We start from the raw sequence: 10,147 nt of genomic DNA, 5'->3' as shown, positions 1-10,147 counted from the left end.
TCTTGCTATTTGGAAACACAGGCAGGAGCTGCAACCTTCTCCAGCTAGCTGTCTGGATGCAACTGCCTCTAGCTGTCTGGAAACACAGGCAGGAGTTGCAACCGTCTCTAGCTAGCTGTCTGGATGCAAAGGCCTCTAGCTGTATGGAAACACAGGCAGGAGCTGCAACCTTCTCTAGCTAGCTGTCTGGATGCAAACTCCTCTAGCTATTTGAAAACGCAGGCAGGAGCTGCAACCGTCTCTAGCTAGCTTTCTGGATGCAACTGCTTTTAGCTGTCTGGAAACACAGTAGCTAGAGATGGTTGCAGATCCTGCCTGTGTTTTAAAATAGCTAGACCCCGCTATCTGGATGCACCCGCCTCTAGTTGTCTGGAAACACAGGCAGGAGCTGCAACCATCTTTAGCTAGCTGGCTGGATGCAACCACCTCTAGCTGTTTGGAAACATAGTGGGATCTAGCTATCTGGAAACACAGGCAGGAGCTGCAACTGTCTCAAGCTAGCTGTCTGGATTTAAGTGCCTCTAACTGTCTTTAAACACTGGTGAGGCTGTACCTCCTAAAACTAGCTGTCTGTAACCGTCTCTAGCTAGCTGTCTAGGTGCAACTGCCTGTAGCTGTCTGGAAACAGAGCGGGATCTAGCTCTTTGGAAACACAGGCAGGAGCTGCAACCTTCTATAGCTAGCTCTCTGGACGTAACCGCCTCTAGCTGTCTGGAAACACAGGCGGGAGCTTCAACCGTCTCTAGCTAGCTGTCTGGATGCAACTGCCTCTAGCTATTTGGGAACACAGGCAGGAACTGCAACCTTCTATAGCTAGCTGTCTAGATGCAAAGGCCTCTAGCTGTATGGAAACACAGGCAGGAGCTGCAACCTTCTCCAGCTAGCTGTCCGGATGCAACTGCCTGTAGCTGTCTGGAAACAGAGCGGGATCTAGCTATTTGATAACACATGCAGGAGCTGCAACCTTCTCCAGCTAGCTGTCTGGATGTAACCACCTCTAGCTGTCTGGAAACACGGAAGCATCTAGCTATTTTGAAACACAGGCAGGAGCTGCAACCTTGTCTAGCTAGCTGTCTGGATACAACTGTCTCTAGCTGTTTGGAAACACAGCGGGATCTAACTATTTTGAAACACAGGCAGGAGCTGCAACCTTGTCTAGCTAGCTGTCTGGATACAACTGCCTGTAGCTGTCTGGAAACACAGGCGGGAGCTGCAACCTTCTCCAGCTAGCTGTCTGGATGCAACTGCCTGTAGCTGTCTGGAAACAGAGCGGGATCTAGCTATTTGATAACATATGCAGGAGCTGCAACCTTCTACAGCTAGCTGTCTGGATGTAACCACCTCTAGCTGTCTGGAAACACGGAAGCATTTAGCTATTTGGGAACACAGGCAGGAGCTGCAACCGTTATTAGCTAGCTGTCTGGATGCAACTGCCTCTAGCTGTTTGGAAACACAGCAGGATCTAACTATTTTGAAACACAGGCAGGATCTGCAACCGTTATTAGCTAGCTGTCTGGATACAACTGCCTGTAGCTGTCTGGAAACACAGGCGGGAGCTGCAACCGTCTCTAGCTAGCTGTCTGGATGCAACCTCCTCTAGCTATTTGAAAACGCAGGCAGGAGCTGCAACCGTCTCTAGCTAGCTTTCTGGATGCAACTGCTTTTAGCTGTCTGGAAACACAGCTAGCTAGAGATGGTTGCAGATCCTGCCTGTGTTTTAAAATAGCTAGACCCCGCTATCTGGATGTTACCGCCTCTAGTTGTCTGGAAACACAGGCAGGAGCTGCAACCATCTTTAGCTAGCTGGCGGGATGCAACCACCTCTAGCTGTTTGGAAACATAGTGGGATCTAGCTATCTGGAAACACAGGCAGGAGCTGCAACTGTCTCAAGCTAGCTGTCTGGATTTAAGTGCCTCTAACTGTCTTTAAACACTGGTGAGGCTGTACCTCCTAAAACTAGCTCTCTGTAACCGTCTCTAGCTAGCTGTCTGGATGCAACTGCCTGTAGCTGTCTGGAAACAGAGCGGGATCTAGCTCTTTGGAAACACAGGCAGGAGCTGCAACCTTCTATAGCTAGCTCTCTGGACGTAACTGCCTCTAGCTGTCTGGAAACACAGGCGGGAGCTGCAACCGTCTCTAGCTAGCTGTCTGGATGCAACTGCCTCTAGCTATTTGGGAACACAGGCAGGAACTGCAGCCTTCTATAGCTAGCTGTCTGGATGCAAAGGCCTCTAGCTGTATGGAAACACAGGCAGGAGCTGCAACCTTCTCCAGCTAGCTGTCTGGATGCAACTGCCTGTAGCTATCTGGAAACAGAGCGGGATCTAGCTATTTGATAACATATGCAGGAGCTGCAACCTTCTACAGCTAGCTGTCTGGATGTAACCACCTCTAGCTGTCTGGAAACACGGAAGCATTTAGCTATTTGGGAACACAGACAGGAGCTCCAACTGTTATTAGCTAGCTGTCTGGATGCAACTGCCTCTAGTTGTTTGGAAACACAGCAGGATCTAACTATTTTGAAACACAGGCAGGAGCTGCAACCTTGTCTAGCTAGCTGTCTGGATACAACTGTCTCTAGCTGTTTGGAAACACAGCGGGATCTAACTATTTTGAAACACAGGCAGGAGCTGCAACCTTGTCTAGCTAGCTGTCTGGATACAACTGCCTGTAGCTGTCTGGAAACACAGGCGGGAGCTGCAACCGTCTCTAGCTAGCTGTCTGGATGCAAACTCCTCTAGCTATTTGAAAACGCAGGCAGGAGCTGCAACCGTCTCTAGCTAGCTTTCTGGATGCAACTGCTTTTAGCTGTCTGGAAACACAGTAGCTAGAGATGGTTGCAGATCCTGCCTGTGTTTTAAAACAGCTAGACCCCGCTATCTGGATGCACCCGCCTCTAGTTGTCTGGAAACACAGGCAGGAGCTGCAACCATCTTTAGCTAGCTGGCTGGATGCAACCACCTCTAGCTGTTTGGAAACATAGTGGGATCTAGCTATCTGGAAACACAGGCAGGAGCTGCAACCTTCTCCAGCTAGCTGTCTGGATGCAACTGCCTCTAGCTGTTTGGAAACACAGGCAGGAGCTGCAACCTTCTATAGCTAGCTCTCTGGATGTAACCGCCTCTAGCTGTCTGGAAACACAGGCGGGAGCTGCAACCGTCTCTAGCTAGCTGTCTGGATGCAACTGCCTCTAACTATTTGGGAACACAGGCAGGAACTGCAACCTTCTATAGCTAGCTGTCTGTATGCAAAGGCCTCTAGCTGTATGGAAACACAGGCAGGAGCTGCAACCTTCTCCAGCTAGCTGTCTGGATGCAACTGCCTGTAGCTGTCTGGAAACAGAGCGGGATCTAGCTATTTGATAACATATGCAGGAGCTGCAACCTTCTACAGCTAGCTGTCTGGATGTAACCACCTCTAGCTGTCTGAAAACACGGAAGCATTTAGCTATTTGGGAACACAGGCAGGAGCTGCAACCTTCTACAGCTAGCTGTCTGGATGTAACCACCTCTAGCTGTCTGAAAACACGGAAGCATTTAGCTATTTGGGAACACAGGCAGGAGCTGCAACCGTTATTAGCTAGCTGTCTGGATGCAACTGCCTCTAGCTGTTTGGAAACACAGCAGGATCTAACTATTTTGAAACACAGGCAGGAGCTGCAACCTTCTCCAGCTAGCTGTCTGGATGCAACTGCCTGTAGCTGTCTGGAAACAGAGCGGGATCTAGCTATTTGAAAACACATGCAGGAGCTGCAACCTTCTATAGCTAGCTGTCTGGATGTAACCACCTCTAGCTGTCTGGAAACACGGAAGCATCTAGCTATTTGGGAACACAGGCAGGAGCTGCAACCGTTATTAGCTAGGTGTCTGGATGCAACTGCCTCTAGCTGTTTGGAAACACAGCGGGATCTAACTATTTTGAAACACTGGCAGGATCTGCAACCATCTCTAGCTAGCTGGCTGGATGTAACAACCTCTAGCTGTCTGGAAACACAGCAGCATCTAGCTATTTGGAAACACAGGCAGGAGCTGCAACCTTCTCCAGCTAGCTGTCTGGATGCAACTGCCTCTAGCTGTCTGGAAACACAGGCGAGAGCTGCAACTGTCTCTAGCTAGCTGTCTGGATTTAAGTTCCTCTAACTGTCTTTAAACACTGGTGGGGCTGTACCTCCTAAAACTAGCTGTCTCTAACCGTCTCTAGCTAGCTGTCTGGATGCAACTGCCTGTAGCTGTCTGTAAACAGAGCGGGATCTAGCTCTTTGGAAACACAGGCAGGAGCTGCAACCTTCTATAGCTAGCTGTCTGGAAGTAACCGCCTCTAGCTGTATGGAAACACAGGCAGGATCTGCAACCGTCTCTAGCTAGCTGTCTGGATGCAACTGCCTCTAGCTGTCTTGAAACACAGGCAGGAGCTGCAACCTTCTATAGCTAGCTGTCTGCAAGTAACCGCCTCTAGCTGTATGGAAACACAGGCAGGATCTGCAACCATCTCTAGCTAGCTGGCTGGATGTAACCACCTCTAGCTGTCTGGAAACACAGCAGCATCTAGCTATTTGGAAACACAGGCAGGAGCTGCAACCTTCTCCAGCTAGCTGTCTGGATGCAACTGCCTCTAGCTGTCTGGAAACACAGGCGAGAGCTGCAACTGTCTCTAGCTAGCTGTCTGGATTTAAGTGCCTCTAACTGTCTTTAAACACTGGTGAGGCTGTACCTCCTAAAACTAGCTGTCTCTAACCGTCTCTAGCTAGCTGTCTGGATGCAACTGCCTGTAGCTGTCTGGAAACAGAGCGGGATCTAGCTCTTTGGAAACACAGGCAGGAGCTGCAACCTTCTATAGCTAGCTGTCTGGATGCAACCACCTCTAGCTGTCTGAAAACACAGCAGCATCTTGCTATTTGGAAACACAGGCAGGAGCTGCAACCTTCTCCAGCTAGCTGTCTGGATGCAACTGCCTCTAGCTGTCTGGAAACACAGGCAGGAGTTGCAACCGTCTCTAGCTAGCTGTCTGGATGCAAAGGCCTCTAGCTGTATGGAAACACAGGCAGGAGCTGCAACCTTCTCCAGCTAGCTGTCTGGATGCAACTGCCTGTAGCTGTCTGGAAACACGGAAGCATTTAGCTATTTGGGAACACAGGCAGGAGCTGCAACCGTTATTAGCTAGCTGTCTGGATGCAACTGCCTCTAGCTGTTTGGAAACACAGCAGGATCTAACTATTTTGAAACACAGGCAGGAGCTGGACGCAACTGCTTTTAGCTGTCTGGAAACACAGCTAGCTAGAGATGGTTGCAGATCCTGCCTGTGTTTTAAAATAGCTAGACCCCTCTATCTGGATGCAACCGCCTCTAGTTGTCTGGAAACACAGGCAGGAGCTGCAACCATCTTTAGCTAGCTGGCTGGATGCAACCACCTCTAGCTGTTTGGAAACATAGTGGGATCTAGCTATCTGGAAACACAGGCAGGAGCTGCAACCTTCCATAGCTAGCTGGCTGGATGCAATCACCTCTAGCTGTCAGTGTATTCACTGTATAATGTAGCCTAACAAAATACATCATTACTTTAAGTGCAAAACAATGTGCTTTTCTTCAGTATTTACATGCTGTGTTACTAAATATGTCAACTCCACTACATCTGAGAGGTAAATATTGTACTTTTAACTCCACTACATCTGTCTGACAGTTTTAGATACTTTACAGATTAGTTTTCCCCTACCTTTAATTACTGATCTCCAGATGTGTTGATTTTGATTTATACGATTAACTGTTCGGTCACATGCTGAGAAATCTCTCCTCCATTTTGAGCTAACAAACCATTTAACATCAAGTGTTTTAAACTGAAGAGAGGACTCGGTTGTTTTTTCTTTAGCTCCTGAGAAGTGGACTTTTAAGCGATATATGGCAGTCAGAGGTCAGCAACTCTACTCTGCAGTTAAATGCAACAGACTCATCAATTCGGCAATCGGCCGGGGAGGGCTGAGAGATTTCATTGAATTAGCCCAATGTCCGTCGCGGTCGATAAAAATGATTTATAATATACTTTTTTGGTTAAAATATGACAGCCCCGGGCCGGCCCAAAAATGTGCGTCGGCCCACCGGGCAGATGGCCTGTCCATGCCTGCCTCTAGCTGTCTGGAAACACTGGCGGGAGCTGCAACCATCTCTAGCTAGCTGATTGAACACAACTGCCTCTAGCTGTCTGGAAACACGGTGGGATCTAGCTATTTGGAAACACATGTAAAAGCTGTAACCTATAGCTCGCTGTCTGGAAATAAAGACGGGAGCTGCAACCGTCTAGCTAGTTATGTGGATTTAACACAGGCAGGAGCTACATGGTTGCAGCTCCCGTCTTTGTTTCCATACAGATAGATCTTGACAGTGCTTTTGACAGCTAGAGGCGGTTTCCATAGCCTACATACACGCCCAATGTATGTGTACTTCAGGTGAACTTGTCCTGGAAAGTTTTAATTTGATTATCATATCATTAAAGAAAAAGGTGTTTGTCAAAAAAGTGACAAAGTTTTTTGTAACTTAGTTATGTAACTAATGATTGTGCTTGGAAATATAAAACATTAGCATCATAATTCACAGAAAATACGGTGTACAGACTTTCATCTTCTCCAGAAAGAGACAGAGAATGTATGACTACATAGACATCTACTTTAAACTGTGTGTGTGTGTTTGTACTTTTCAACAGATTATAACATGATTATTCCATTTTGACACAGGGGTCCTCTTTTGGACAGGGCCTCAAATAAAGGTAAAAAAGCAGGACATATTTTATGTTCGGTGTATGTTGGTTCATTTAGCGGCATACCGTCACAGAAGAATTAATTTCAATTAAATGACCACTTAACACTATTTTGTCATTTACTGTCACTGTTTATTTCATCATTTTTTCAAATTATTTAATAGATATGCATAAATATTCCCTTAATAACATTAAATCATTAACTTAAAGCAGATTGCTTTAGTCTTTTTACAATTAAAGTAATGGATCCGTTACAGTCCCGTTCTGACAGTGAGAATCATTACAGTAAACACCGGAGGTCGTCAAAATGTTAAAAACTCACATTTTCTACGATAAAGGTCAGTTGTTTAGCTGTCGTCGGTCTCTGGGAGTCTGTAGTCCTTGTCAGGATGGAATTAGTCCTCATTTGAAGCTTTAATTTGGAAGAAACCGGAGTGTGAAACACTTCTTGGCTGATTTTAGGTTTTGTTTATGTTTAAATATTGATCTGATATAAACAAAGCACCTGGAGACTAAACATAGCAACCATGCCTTCCCGGCTATTCTGTACGCATGCGTGTTCTTTAAGTTTAATTTGATCTCTGTTTTTTCAATCAGCCAACAAGAGGCTTGATATCAAGTCTGTATTTAACTGTAAAGGCAAACCGCTGAACCGCAAACATTTTTTAAACAGGGTATTCTCCGCTTTAAGCTTGTTTCTACCACTCAGTGCGCACGTTGCTCCATCAACATTACAAAAAGCGCAAAAGTCGGTTTACATGCACACACGTCTCCATTAAAAACAAAAACCCTCCCATGCATCTTCATTTGTGTTGTTTGCGCTCTCACATTTATCTGCGATTCCACACACTATACTGTATATAGGCTATAGTATATCAAAATGTATAATTGTCCGTGAAAACTTCAAGCGTAAAAAGCAACTGAGGCGGAGTGTGACCAATAAGTTCAGACTACTGAGCGTTAAAAGTCAATTTTCTTATTGTCTGTGGCTCTTAATATGTAGTTTTCTCTTTAAAGATTTTCAAACTCTAGCAGCAGGACCGACATGTGCGAATCTAAGTGGAAAGAGGGTCTGTGCGCATTTTACGCACTTGGCACAGCACCGGTACCTTTATTTATCCTTCACTTTCCCGACAGGACAACAGGAGCAGTGGGGATGTAAGGGTGCTGACCTTCAGCGTTTTCTATACATCAGCCGAGTGGGCACACCCGATGTAGGTGAAGTTGTCCAGCCAAGTTTTAATTTGAGTATCATTAAGGCTAATTAAAGAAATTTGTTTGCGAACTGAACGATGGAAATGATGTCTATCTATACTTCAAAGTTTTTTGTAACTTCGGCGTTACTGTAGTGATTGTGCTTAGAAATATGAAACATCAGCATCATAATTCACAGAAGAATTAATTTCAATAAAATGACCACTTAACACTATTTTGTAATTTACTGTCACAAATCTAATGACACACTTCTGCATGGAATTAGTTTTACTCATGGCTACACTTATACAGTATTACAGCAGGGTTTTTTTCTTAGCATTTTATATTTATTAGCTATGCATAAATATTGTATTCATAACATTAAATTAGTTAGTTAAAGCGGATTGTTTTAGTCTTTTTATAGGCTAATTATAGAAATGGATCCGGTACAGTCCCGTTCTGACAGTGAGAATCATTACAGTAAACACCGGAGATCGTCAAAATGTTAAAAACTCACATTTTCCACGATAAAGGTCAGTCGTTTAGCTGTCGTCGGTCTCTGGGAGTCTTTAGTCCTTGTCGGGATGGAATTAGTCCTCAGTTGAAGCTTTACTTTGGAAGAAACGGGAGTGTGAAGCACTTCTTGGCTGTTTCAGGTTTTGTTTATGTTTAAATAGTGATCTGATATAAACAATGCACCTGGAGACAAAACATAGCAACCATGGAATCCTTCCCGGCTACTCTGTACGCACGTGTTCTTTAAGTTTAATTTAATCTCTGTTTTTTCAATCAGCCAACAAGAGGCTTGATTTCAAGTCTGTATTTAACAGTGAAGATAAGCAGTTAAACCACAAACATTTTTTTTAACGGGGTCTGCTTTAAGCGCGTTTCTACAACTCACATTGAGCGCAACAGTCGGTTTGCAGGCACACACATCTCCATAAAACACAAAAACTCTTCCATGCATCTTCATTTTTTTTTTTTTTTGCTATTTCACTTTTTTCTGCGATTTAAGATATATGTATCGAAATGTTTAAATGTCGCTTGGAGAGTCTGACTAATAGGTTCAGACTACTGAGTGTTAAAATACGAGGGTTTTTATTCTCGGTGACTGTTCATATGTAGTTTTCTCATCTTAAAGATTATAAATATATTTCTAATCAGCAAACACGCAGCAGGATCCACATGTAGCCTACCTCTCCAAGTCGAAAGAGGTTCTGTGCGCATTTTACGCGCTTGGCACAGCACAGCACCGGCATCTTGAATCATCATTCGCGAAAGGATCTGACTGTAGTTAACTGCAGTGTTGATACCACGTTACCAGACATGGCTGCTGTACACAAGTGAAGTGGCTGTCTGTACTTTAAACGAGAAAACATTTGGAAAAATAAAGTCCCCCCTATGGTGTCTCAGTCTAAGTAGTTCATTGGAAGCACTGATGTTGAAACCCTAAAATTCTGCCTCAATAGATCTGAGAAGCCAAGCACAAATAAATAGAAACAACCCCAAACCAAAAGCTACAGGAAGAAAAGTTGGAGAAGATTTTACTCTGTGTGTTGCTGTTGCCACCTGCTGGTGGATTTGTGTCATTACAGTCTCCCCACTTGAAATCCCTCAGTCCACAGACTGTTATTACTGTAATTGATGATTAGACAGTCTGTGGGCCTACACCACAGGGTCATTCTGCGGGTCATTTTCTCTCTGATTAGAGTGATTCCTAATAGAATGATGTGGAATGTCAATGACCACCTAATGAGATCCTGCAATCCCATTTTGACTTCTTAACCCCGACCTCAGTGAGCTACGTCTGATGTGTTAGCATAAAAGAAAAAAAACACTGAGAGCAGACAAAGCAGTCCATTTGGCAGAGTGCTTAAGCTCGTTCAAACTGCTGCTCTCGTCCACATCTTGCCGTTAAAAGGACATAAATTATAGGCCACTAAAATGAAGTCAGGAGGATAGTCGGATAGTTAAGATGGCAATCAGACACCTGCGGGTATATGCAAGGTTTTGTTTGCTGTTTATCTGTAGAGAAACATCACCTTTAACCCAAAGTGTTCCTTTTAGAGTACTTGTAGCTGAACACAGTTGTGTTTGCTGTCTTTGGGATCATGTAATTTTCCCACCAAAGACAGCCCCATGGGAACTTAACGGTTGTAGTGAAAAGGCTACTTTTTAAGTAGTGTTATTTATAGAAGTGAATTTGTT

Source organism: Semicossyphus pulcher, unplaced genomic scaffold, assembly GCF_022749685.1.
Source record: "Semicossyphus pulcher isolate SPU_LCO1_2020_fin unplaced genomic scaffold, fSemPul1.0.p SCAF_12, whole genome shotgun sequence".
Taxonomy (NCBI): Eukaryota; Metazoa; Chordata; class Actinopteri; order Labriformes; family Labridae; genus Semicossyphus; species Semicossyphus pulcher.
The sequence above is the reverse complement of the archived record's forward strand: the minus strand, read 5'-3'. Positions refer to the sequence as shown.